Consider the following 10,469-nt stretch of genomic DNA (forward strand, 5'->3'; position numbering starts at 1 on the left):
CTGGGGACTCTGGTCCAGCTTGGGTGGGGGAAGGCAGCGGGACTGTGAGCAGGATGGAGCGGGTCTTGGTCTCAGCTGCACCCCTTGGCCAGTCACAACTTCTCCAAGCCTGCAAACAGAGATAGAAGCCAGCACTCTTGGTTGTTATGAGAATGAATTTGGGTTGTACCTGTGGTGCCCAGCAGAGTGCATGGCCACATCAGGTGCTCACAACATGAGTGAAAACTCCTCTTCATCTTCATTCTTCAAGCAGAGTCCTGAACTGGCCTTTGAGGAGGCACTGGCTCCACTAGCCTACAGGGTACCTTTCTGTGAATTAGACAGGGGTGCCCCCTCGGGCAGACCAGGGCATAGGGCTGGGTGGCAACCTCACAGTAATGCAGAAGGCAGCCAAGCTCACGGTGAACATTCCCCATTCCTGCAGCACAGCTGCACCTGAGGAAACACATGAGTCTTGAAGCCAGCCCCAAGCTCAGGGGAGCTGGCAGGCAAAGGTATTGTGTGCAGAACTTTGGGGTAGGGGGGCCAGGTACACACTACTCTGTTTTTTTTTTTTTTTTTTTTTTGTTGTTGTTGTTGTACTTGCCTCTTTCCTCCATGTGAAAGCAAGCTCTTTCTCTGTCCTCTACAAGCATAATAAATGCTTGTGTAATGGGCATGAGCATGAGGGGACCCAGGGAAGAGGCCAAGAAGGGCAAGAAAAATGGCCCATGAAGCTCCCGTCTCCTTGACTGCAGCCTCTGAGAGGTGGGGGCACACCAGCTCACACCAGTTCTCCATCTTCATCTCAAGTTCACAGAACCTGTTACCTGGCCAAATACATTGCAACAGAATTTCTGTCCAAATTTCCTTGCACTCTTACAGACCTGCAGGAGCAGCACACGGTCCATCTTGCCATGCACTCTGATACCCTAGGCTCCTGCCCAAACAGAACACTGAATTAATCTCGTTCTTATTCTTTGCTGCAGTGAACCTTCACTGAGCATTTTCGAAGTGCCCAGGACCCCTCTGTGACTGGAGACTGGCAGTCACAGGCCTGATCTCAGGGAGATGGCGTCTAACATATTATCAGTTGTGGTCTTGGTCACCTGTGTTGTCACAATACAGAGGGACTCTAGGTCACAGGTTTGGGGAATAGAGTAGAGCATGGTGTGGATAAGTTTGGTTTGGGGTTGGGGGGATAAGGGCTAGAGGAGTGAGGAGAGGGTAGTAGGCCAATCCTTCTTAGTGATGCCCATAGGGCTGGCCATGTCCAGCCTCTGTTCTGCCACCTGAGTGGTTTTCTAGAATGTATATCTGACTGCCCCAGGCTCTTGCTTCAGCAGCCATTTTAGTGACCTCCCTCTCATCTGCATACATTCCAAGCATCTATTAGTGTGGCCTGATCCATCCCTCTGATCCTTACCTGATCCTTACCGCTCTGGAACCCCAGGCCTCACACCATACACACTAGCAATTTAACCTGCTTGGAACTCTCGGATTATCACCTGTGATTGATTTCCCTACACCCCATCACCTGTGAATGAATTCCTCACACCTTTGCTTACACACTCCCCTCTATTTGAAATATTCTTACCCACCACTCTTGTCCCTTGGCTGAAATTCTTTCTCATTGTTTAGGGCTAATTTCATGTGTCACCTCCTCCAGGTAGCCTTCCTTGCTCCCTCAGGCAGGATTAGAGACATGACCATCTCCTGGGGACCTTGTTAAGACTCTGCTTCTGATTCAGTGGGTCTGGAATGGGGTCAAAGATTTGCATTTTCTCACAAGCTCCCAGGTGATGCTGATGCTGGACTGCACTCCAAATAGCAAAGCAATCTTAGGTTACCTGCTGGGTCTGGTTCAATTCCAAACATCTAGCACAGGCCCCCGTAGCCTTTTGGGTATCAAGGACTCCTTTGAGAATCAGATAACTATTTTGGCCACTCTTCCACAATATGCACATACACCAATAGTTTTGCATATATTTTCAGACATTATATTGCTTCCATGCACATGAGGTTAGTGGTCCCTCTCCCAGGGCCATCCCATAATGCCATGGTTCCGAAACCATCTTGGCCACTAGCTGGCTGCCTTGGTTTTCTCATTAGAAAGGTTGCTAAAGTTTTTAGAAAAAAGATGATACTAATAGCGACTTTCTCACAGGGTTATTGTGAGGATTAAAAATGAGAAAGCAAGAGAAGTACTTAGCATGTGGTCTGATAAGCTCTTGATAAGTATTCTTCTTATTATCATTAATAACGGATGTGCACGGGGAAGAGCTATAGTTGGAAGAGCCGGGCATCCCAGAGAGAAACACTTCCCTCTCCCTGGCGCCCTACGGAGGGAGATGGGACCCAGCTCAGTTGTCCCTACTCTTCTGCGAGGACCTCGAGGCTCTGGGAGCTTGCATACTGTGGCCAGAGTCACTCAGCTTCTAAGGAGCAGAGTTTTACAGCTGCTCCAAAGCTGGTGTTTTGTTCCCTGTATTTCCCTGTTGAAAATAAGCAAACAAATGGAGCCATGAGGAGGCCTTTTTTTTCCCCCTTATAAAAATATTTAAATTATTCCACCACATTTAAGAAAGTGATATTAACTTTAATTTTCATCATTTTTGGCAAGGTAACAAAGCTGCCTGTGAACTTTTCTCAACACAGTAGTCGCTTAGGTGGTTAATTATTAGCCATTAATTTTGGTGACGCTTTCCGCAAAGTGACGGCTCCAAAGAGCCACTTACCTGTTTATTCACACTTTCCACGAAAGACCCGTTTTTCTTTACAACAAACCCAATATTAAATATGCAGCCTGCTTTATTTATTTATTTTTACATGGAAACTCTGACCTGTGAAAGCCCCTTTCTTTTCATCCTAGTTTCAAAACAATTCATTCATGCATTTGAGAAGTTATGTAAATGAGCTTTCTTGATTTTAGAGGATTTCTCTGGAATTGATTTTGGGATTCTGTATTAATTACCACTACCCAGGCATAGGGGCTGTCACATAATGGATATATTTAGCAAGAATGACAAGGCTGATAGTTATGCACAAGGAGCCTTAGAAAAGGGACTGTTTACTTTGATGTTTAATTTCAGCAGACTTCTTTAGTTTGTTAAACTTAATCAAAAGCAATCAAAATACACTAGTGTGAATTACAGCAAATTAATTTCAAACCAGCGGAAAACATTATGTCTTTCAAATGCGAATTTTGAACCAGAACTTCTAAATGAGCCACTCAAAGCAAGAAAGTTTTTGAGTGTGGAACTTTTTCGGTCAAGAGCTTGAGCTAGGGTCTGAGTGAGGACTGGGCAGGACTGTGCAAGAGACAGTGCTTTCTGGAAGGACTGAGGCCTATGAATGGCCTTTATTTTGGGGTTTAAGGCAAACTCATTCTAGGACTTGGGAAAAGTCACTTCAACCCAGCTTCTCAGGGCCTTAGTGCCTGATCTGTCCAAAAACCTAATTTTTGCCTTGCTCTTATTATAAAAAACATTTTACCTTTATCATCTTTGTTGAATATTTACCCTGTGCCAAGTTCAGTGTGTCTCCTTATTTCCCTTGAGCCTTACCATGGCCCCGTGAAGTCCCTCGTGCACAGATGAGGACCCTGTTCCAGGGCTCTCTGAGCCAGTCCTCTCCAGTTTACTCCTCAACGGACATTTTGTTTATTTTTGGCAGACTTCTTTGGTTTGACAACTTAATCAGGAGTAATCAAAACATGCTTATGGACATATAGAAAATTAATTTCAAGCCAATGTAAAAGATTATATTTCCCTACCGTGGATAATCAAATGAGAAGATGGGTGTGAAAATATTTCGTAAAACGTTGCCTGCTATGCAAATGAACAGTATTAAGAATGAGAGAGCAAGTCTAGCAGAGTATGCAAAGGCCAGTCCTGGAGAAGATGACACTCAGCTCCTCCAGCTCACGACTCATCATGGGAGGATTGGTTTTATTTTACAAGATTTATAATTTATATATAATTATATACATATATAATTATATATAATATAAATTTATAATTAAATTTATAATTTAATGGGGCCCACCGAATCAAACATTGATTCACTGAACACATTTTTGGGTTTATCTATGAAAGATCAAGGAACTAGGAAAGGAATGCAGAGCAGGATAAGATGTCACCTTGACCCTGGGAGCCCACTATGTTGTGACAGAGATAAACACATAAATTGTTCATGATAACCCAAAGATCCATGAATAGGACCCAATGATGACACTTGTTTTTAAGGATGGAAACTTTGTCTCATTTACCAATGTATCCCCAGCACCTGGCACACAGACTGGCTACAGAAAGTATTTGATAAATTTGGTCGAATGAATGAGTTTTTAAAAAAGATTTTATTTATTTATTTAAGAGAGAGAGAGAAAGAGTGAGGGAGCATGCGCAAGCGGGGGGGCAGTAGGGGTAGAGGGGGAGGGAGAAGCAGTCTTCTTCTCGAGGGGCTGGATCCCAGGACCCTGAGATCATAACTTGTGCCAAAGGCAGACGCTTAGCTGTCTGAGCCACCCAGGTGCCCCTGAGTGAATGAATTTTAAACAGGCCCTGGCTATTGGGGTGGGCATCCAAAGAGGATGATAGTCAATGGAACTTTATAAAGATTAACCTAGTATTTATGGGTGGAGAGGTTCTGAAGGACACCCCAGGATGAAGGAGCTTTGTGAGGTGCTGGGGTGCCATGTCTAGTGGGTACAGGATTAAATGGGGGTGGAAGGTTACATGGGATCATCTGGGGCTGGTTCCCAGGCTACAGAGGGTGATGTTTACTCTGCAGGTTTTAGAGGAGGGGAAAGCTCTACATGGTCATGTTCTTGACCAGACTGGGTTTGAAACTTGGTTCCATTCTTTGCTAGCTGGGTTACTCTGGGCAAGTACTGAAGCTCACTCTGCCTCTATGTCCTCAAGTATAAAGTGGGGATGAAAACTGTCTTCTTTTGTGGGGTTGTTGTGAGGATGATGTTAACTATTAGGTATAAAGCACTTAGAATCATGCTATACACATACCTGTGTCCAATCCTCACTTTCCTCTCTGTAAATGGGACAGAGGAAATGCATCTGTCAAGAGTGTAGGTGAGATAATGGGCACATTTTGCATCGTTCCTACCTGAGAGCAAGTCATAGCAGACTGTGGACTGTGTCAGGAAGACTCCCCCATGATGAGAGGAAGCTTGGATGAGACGTGAACAGTGGAACTAGCTTGGAGGTTATTTCAGCTGCCAGTATGAGACACAGAGAGCTAAACTTCTGTGAAGCCAGAACTGAAGCGGTGCCTGGGGCCATGGCGAGGAAAGGGGAGGGTGGATTTGAAAGACTTGTCTGTCAGACCCGCAGGCTCACAGGAAGGAAGAGGAGAAGAGGACAAGGAGGTTTCTCACCTGGCTCCTGGAAGTATGTGCTCACATGGGCTGAGGTGAAGAGCCAGGAGAAGGTTTGGGGATGAACAGAGATGATGAGCTTACGTGAAGCAGACATATGGTTGGGAGGGGATCAGAACAGAGGATGTGTATGCTAATCACATTTTGACAGAGTCTGCAGTTTTAGAAAGATGAACTTACCCATGCTACTCTTTTAAAAATTTGTGGTCAACCTCACTAATGATTAGGGAAAAACAAATCAAAACCACAATGAGCTACACCTCACATCTGTCAGAATGGCTCATATCAAAAACACAAGAAACAAGTGCAGTGCTGGTGAGGATGTAGAGAAAAAGGAACCATCGTGCACAGTGGGTGGGAATGCGAACTGGTGCAGCCACTATGGAAAACAGTAGGGAGGTTCCTCAAAAAGTTAAAAATAGAACTACCATATGCTCCAGTAATTCCACTATTGGGTGCTTACCCAAAGAAAATGAAAACACTAATTTGAAAAGATATATGCTTATAGAAGCATTATTTATAATAGCCAAGATTTGGAAGCAGCCCAAGTGTCCATGGATACATGAATATATATATATATACACACACACACAATGGAATATTACTCAGCCTTAAAAAGAATGAAATCTTGGGCACCTGGGTGGCTCAGTGGGTTAAGCATCTGCCTTTGACTCAGGTCATGGTCTCGGGGTCCTGGGATCGAGTCCCGCATCGGGCTCTCTGCTCAGCAGGGAGCCTGCTTCCCCCTCTCTCTCTGCCTGCCTCTCTGCCTATTTGTGCTCATTCTTTCTTGGTCAAATAAATAAATAAAATTGAAAAAAAAAAGAGAATGAAATCTTAGCATTTGCAACAACATGGATGGGTCTAGAGAATATAATGTTAAGTGAAATAAGTCAGAGAAAGACAAATACTACACAATTTCATTCATATGTGGAATTTAAGAAAGAAAACGAGAGGCTCCTGGGTGGCTCCATCAGTTAAGCCTCTCACTCTTGATCTCAACTCAGGTCAAGATCTCAGGGTTATCAGATCAAGCCCAGCATCAGGCTCTGCACTAGGCATGGAAACTGCTTAAGATTCTCTCTCTTCCTCTTTCTCTGTCACTCCCCCATGCTTGCTCGTTCTCTCTCCAAAAAAAAGAAGCAAAGAAAAAAACGAATAAAGAAAAAGAAACAAACAAATGAACTAAGGAAAGAGGAGACAAACAGAAAAACGAGACTCGTAAATACAGAGAATAAACTGATGGTTGCTAGATGGGAGGTGGGTGGGGGGGAGGAGTGAAATAGGTGATGGGGATTAAGAGTATACTTATTATGATGGTCACTGAGTAATGTACGGGAATGTTGAATCACTCTATTGTGCACCTGAAACGAATATTACACTGTGTGTTATATTGGAATTTAAAAAAATATGGCAAAATATACATAACAAAATTTATTAACCATGCTTAAGCACACAGATCAGTGTGTTAAGCACATTCACAGTGTTGTGCAGCCATCACCCCACTGCCTTTCCAGAACTTTCCATCTTCCCAAACTGAAACTCTGTACCAGTTAAACACTAACTCCCCAATTCCCTACCTCCCCGTCGCTGGCCATCACCATTCTACTGTCTCTATGAATTTGACCACTCTAGAAGCCTCATGTAAATGAAATCGTAGAATATTTATCCTTTTGTGACTGGCTTATTTCACTTAGCATCTGTCTTCAAGGGTCATCCATACAGTAGCATGTATTCAAATTTCCTTCCTTCTCAAGGTTGACTAATATTCTATTGTATACACAGACCTCATTTTGTTTATCCACTCATCTGTCAGTGGACATTTGGGTTGCTTCCACTCTTTGAACATGGGTGTACAAATATCTATCTATTCATACCCTTGCCTTCAGTTCTCTTGTGTATACACCCAGAAGTGGAATTGCTGGATCACATTATAAATTTATGTTTAATTTTTTTAGAAACCACCATATGGTTTTTCACAGTGGCGACATCATTTTGCACTCCCACCAGCAATGTACAAGGGTTCTGATTTCTCCACATCCTCACCAACATGTTACTTGTTATATTTTGTTTCATTTTTCTCACTCAACTTTTGTTCTAGTATGTTTCAAAATTCTGTGACAGATTTTTGATCAAGTTGTTTCCATTAAAAAGTACTGATTTAAAAAACTAATAACTTAAAATTGACACACACACACACATATACAGCCATACACACACACAGATGGTTCACAAAACATTCTCCTTTTCTTCTGAAGGTTTTATGAAGCATTGTTATCATTCACCAATCTTTTACTATTAAACCTAAGTGACAAATGACACAAAAGCTCTGAGACCGCTCTCCACCATTGATTAAGACTGGGGTGGCAGGTTTTGGGGATAATATTCATTTAGCTTTCTGAGATTTCTGGTCAGACTTGGTGACCTTATCAACTCCAGTTGCCTTCTTATCCATTGCTACAATGATACTCACAGTAACCATCTGTCTTGTGTCATAAACAGCAAAATGGCCCAGAGGACAATAGAGAAGTTCTCAACATATATGCGCTTACCAGGAACCATATTAGCAATGGCAGCATCACCAGATTTCAAGGACTTGTGTCCTTCTATCTTCTTCTCAGAACAACCATCAATCTCCTTCCATTCAGCAAACTTGTGAGGAGTGTAAGATGTGTTACCATCTAGCACAGGTGCATATCCAGTACTGATTTGGCCTGGATAGTTCAGGATAATCACCTGAGCTGTGAAGTTATCTGGTTCCATTGGTGTGGGTCATTTGTGCTGTCACAAGCCACAGTGCCATGACAAACATTTTGGACAGACCCACTGTTGACCTTAAAGCCCTCATTGTTCCCAGAAAGAGCTTCACTCAAAGCTTCATGGTGCTTTCAACCATTTTTTCTTCAGTTGTAACACTGAATGAAGCAAAGGTCATCACCATACCAGGTTTGAGAATGCCAGGCTCCACTTAGCCCCCAGGGACAGGAAATACCATCAATTTTGTGGATGTCCTGGAGGGGCAGACAAAGGCTTGTCAATTGGATGAGTTGGTGGCAAGATGCAATCCACAGCTTCAATAAGCATGATTCCATTAGCATTGCCACCTTTATGAGTGACTTTCCATCCCTTGAACCAAGGTGTGTTAGCACTTGGCTCCAACATGTCATCACCATTCCAACCAGAAATCTGACCAAATATTACTGTGTTGGGGTTGCAGCCAATTTTTGTAATGTAGTGCTGACTTCCTTAACAATTTCCTTGTATCTCTTCTGGTTATAGGGTGTCAATGGAGTCTATTTTGTGAACACCAACAATTAGTTGTTTGACAGTCAAATGTGTAAACCAGAAGGGGATGTTCATGGGTCTCTCCTACCTAGAGATAACCTGCTTCAAATTCACCAACACCAGCAGCAACAACCAGGACTGAACGGACACTGTGAGATGTGCCTGTAATCATGGTTTTGATAAAGTCTCCATGTCCTGGGGCATCAGTGATGGTCAGATGATCACATAACACTTGCTGATCTTGAGTCCCTGTAGGGTAACATTAGTAGTAACACCATGTTCACGTTCAGCTTTCAAGACCTAGGCATACTTGAAGGAGACTTTCTCATGTCAGCAGCATCCTTCTCAAAATTTTCAGTGGTTCTTTTGTGAATCCCACCACGTTCATAGATCAAATGGCTAGCAGTAGTAGACTTGCCTGAATCTACATGTCCAATGATGGCAATATTGATAGGAATCTTTTCCTTTTCCATTTTGGTTTAAGTTTAGGGGTGGTTTTCATGACACCTGTGCTCTGGTGGCCAACTGATGAAAAATCTGTTTTTTTTTTTTTTTTCTTAATAATAACCATCCTAATGGGGGTGAAACGATGTCTCATTGTGGTTTTGATTTGCATTTCTCTAATAATTAAGTAATGTTGAGAATCCTTCCATGCACTTATTGGCTACTTGTATATCTTCTTTGAAGAAATGTCTAGTCAAGTCCTTTGGCCATTTTTTGATTTAGGTTGTTGTTTTTTGTTGTTGAGTTATAGGAGTTCTTTATATATTCTGTACTTTAATCCCTTATGTGGTAAATAATTTGCAAACATTATCTCCCATTCTGTGGGTTACTCTTTTACTCTCTTGATAGTGGCCTTTGATGCATGAGAGCTTTTAATTTTGATGAAAGCAAGTTATCTATTTTTGCCATTTTTTTGTGTGTCATATCTAACTACATTACTTCTTATATCATGTAAGAAAGAGTCACATTGTTACGCTAAGCTTCTGGGATAATGTTGCAAGTGTATGTCTGAGCAAATCTACTTTATTATTCTCTTAGGTTTATTAGACATATGCCAAGCTTCAGATCCTTGTAACTTCCCTTCTGAATTTTCTTATATGTATCAATGTTCTCATCAATCTTCTAGTTCCCAGGACTAAAAATAGTCATTCTTGACTACCTGTCCCTCTCTCTTCATAGGCAGCTACAGAAATGGGGGAAATTGTTTCCTTTATCCTCCTGGGCAGCTAGGCTACATTTCCCAGCCTCCTAGCAGTTACATTAATGAGCTCTGGCCAACAACACATAGGCAGAAGGGATGTTTACTACTTTCTGGGCTGGCAGTAAAAGCTTCTATAAGACCCTCTATGCTGTCTCTCTTCCCTCATCTTCCTGTTGTATGTTGAGCAGAGACACATCTGGTGAGAAAATGTAGACTATGTTAGATTAGAGCCACAAGGCAGAAGAGGCCTGGGTCAATGAAGGACTACATGTCTCCAAACACCACATCATACCGAGGTGAATGAGAAATAAACCGTGGTGTTAAGACACTTAGATTTTGTGGGTTTTGTTACAGTAGTTGGCCTGTGCAGACTGATGTCCCAACAGTTCCAAAGTCCCGTCAGGCCTGCCTTATAATATGTCTCCCTCTCCCCTCCTTCCCATGCCTGTTTAGACTATCTTAGTCTCATTGCTGCTCCCCTCACCCCTGAACTACTAAACTCCTAACACCGTTTATTAACTGGATTACCTGCTTCTACTAGTTCCTCCTCTAGTTTACCATTTATGCAATACAGAAAATAAGTATTTCTAAGAGGATAAATGTTTTATA

The 10,469-nt window shown here is 42.5% G+C and overlaps 1 long non-coding RNA gene across 1 annotated transcript; it reads right to left on the reverse strand.

Annotated features, from left to right (window-relative positions):
- Window positions 1-1,461: 1,461 nt before the first annotated feature.
- Window positions 1,462-8,792, reverse strand: LOC116866757. Its single transcript, XR_004382458.1, has 3 exons — window positions 8,756-8,792; window positions 4,997-5,000; window positions 1,462-1,472 (listed from the first exon to the last, which is right to left on the reverse strand). It is a non-coding gene; the product is annotated as an uncharacterized LOC116866757 (long non-coding RNA).
- Between the last annotated feature and the right edge of the window lie 1,677 nt (window positions 8,793-10,469).

This window comes from Lontra canadensis, unplaced genomic scaffold (assembly GCF_010015895.1).
Source record: "Lontra canadensis isolate GAN:19392208 unplaced genomic scaffold, GSC_riverotter_1.0 scaffold10, whole genome shotgun sequence".
Lineage (NCBI taxonomy): Eukaryota > Metazoa > Chordata > Mammalia > Carnivora > Mustelidae > Lontra > Lontra canadensis.